The sequence below is a fragment of the Pyxicephalus adspersus genome, chromosome 11 (assembly GCF_032062135.1).
Source record: "Pyxicephalus adspersus chromosome 11, UCB_Pads_2.0, whole genome shotgun sequence".
NCBI lineage: Eukaryota > Metazoa > Chordata > Amphibia > Anura > Pyxicephalidae > Pyxicephalus > Pyxicephalus adspersus.
In genome coordinates, this window is record NC_092868.1 from 53,952,476 (window position 1) to 53,954,530 (window position 2,055).

Consider the following 2,055-nt stretch of genomic DNA (forward strand, 5'->3'; position numbering starts at 1 on the left):
GTTGACTGGCTGTATAGACCTTCTTCCTTCATTATACTGGCACACTTACCCAGAAACAGTATTCCAATAAATCTTTAAGATATAAATCTTTCTTTAATGTTCCTGATCTGCTTTTCTGTTCTGGGTCTGAAGTTATATAAGGGACTGCAATAACAGCCAGAAAGCTGGCATTTTCAGAAGATCCATAATGGCGTAAGGAGATAATGTGCAGCACACTGGAGGGGCGCTGTATGTATTAAATCTGCAATATATTTATATTTTATTGTTGCTAAATATAAAAAAGCAATGCTGGTTTCATCAGTATGTGATGATTGTGGTTGCTTAGAGCTTTTCTATGTCTAAGTTCATCTATTTTTAGGCCTTGGAGGCTTCCAGAAGGTCCATGTGCTTTAGCTGTGTCCTTGACACCATCTACTGGCAGCTTTGGTGTATTGCACCTTGTTGCATCTTGTTCTAATTATTTCTTCATAACTCCAGCTGTCCCCCATGTGAAGGAAAGACAATGTAACTTCCTGTGAGGTAATCTGGAAGCAGAAACAATGGTAGTCGTGTTCCTAAAGCAGAACTAAACACTAAAAATAAAAAATTGTGATAAGGCAAATCTTTTATAGCTAAGGGGCAGGTTATGTGTGTTAGCAATAAAGTAACCTAGTAAATTGGTAGGCTCCTCTTTTAAACTGAAATTGTCTATTCTGATTTCACTCTCATATCATTTTCCCATATTGTGCATCAGAAGCTGCAGCAATCAGATAGACTCCATCTGATTTCCTGGCTGGAGGACGTCCGGTATGATCTAACCCTTCCCTCCCCAGGCTGGCTGTCACTGGCCCGCCCCTCTTCAGTCATTGGATAATGCCCATTCCTCCAGATTGACATCCATCTATCAAGACATTATGATATTTGCATAACTCCTCCCAAGAACCTTCACACTGCTTATATCAATGCTGAGGGTTCCAAAAGGGAGGAGCTATGTACAGCACCAGTCAGCCCCTCCCACCAGCCATTATCTTCCTGCATTGTAGAGAAAAACAGAGAGGCCTAGTTGTGACATAAATTTAAATAAGGTATATGAGTTTTTTTAAATTATCATGCTGATGGGGGTGTCAGGGAATGCAACAAAAATAATATAAACTACTAAAAGTGTTACAGAATTCTACATCAATCATCGAACCCAAAAATTTCCTGCAGATTAGACACGGAATGCCGTCATTATCTTAATAAAGGCCGGGCCAAGGTGTAGAAAGAAGAGGTGACTGCCAATGGGTTTCAGAAAGTAGAGGGCACAAAAAAAGCATTTTGGATCTTTTTTCCTTGGGGGGGAGTAATTGAATGATTTGACAAAAATTGAAACACTGCTATTTCCTCTGGGATAGGCTCACGATTGTCCCTGCCATATCCTAAAAAGAATTGCTTGTGATCTAAGTGTTCCTATCTACCATAGACAGACCATGCTTGTGCTACTGACCACTATCCCATGTCTATAGCCAGCCTGCAAGTAATAGGCCCCAGCCAGGTTATGGCTTTCCAGCGCAACAATCCCTCCTTATTCACAATAAATGACCTTTTCCCTCTTCTGCAGTCCCCATTCATCCATCCCTGACTTCCACAACCCTCCCAACCTCTCCCAGATCATCCCTGACATGTGAGTGGTCTTCAGAAACATGGCAGCTGTAGAGAGGACAATTCTATAACATTTTATTTTCCCTCTAGTATTCAAAGCCTCTCCCTCGTGATCTCATCCAAAGACGGTCCTGGAGGGATGCCAGCCAATGAGCTTAGAGAGGGGTGTGGCTGGCTGCGAGAGTGTGTTTGCGCTCTAGTGGCTGCTTCCTGCGCTGTACCCTTCACAGGCCGTCCGGGTGTCACAGTGAGATGGGGCTGAGCCCGGCTACCGGAGAGAGCTGAGTGTGCTGTGTGTGGTATGAAGGCCTGCTCACATGTAAGTCACTCTATTGTTACCCCATGTGTGATAGGGAAGGGCTCATAGACTGCTGTGTGTGGTGTATTATATTTATTGTGTATTATATATATTATGTATATTGTCTATTATATATA

The 2,055-nt window shown here is 42.5% G+C and overlaps 1 protein-coding gene across 1 annotated transcript in view; it reads left to right on the plus strand.

Moving 5' to 3' along the window:
* Positions 1–1,805: 1,805 nt before the first annotated feature.
* Positions 1,806–2,055, plus strand: part of MFN2 (mitofusin 2) — a 17,465-nt gene continuing 17,215 nt past the window's right edge. Inside the window, exon 1 of the mRNA XM_072427353.1 lies at positions 1,806–1,939. The gene's annotated coding sequence lies outside the window, so the exon portion shown is untranslated. The remainder of the gene's footprint in view (positions 1,940–2,055) is intronic.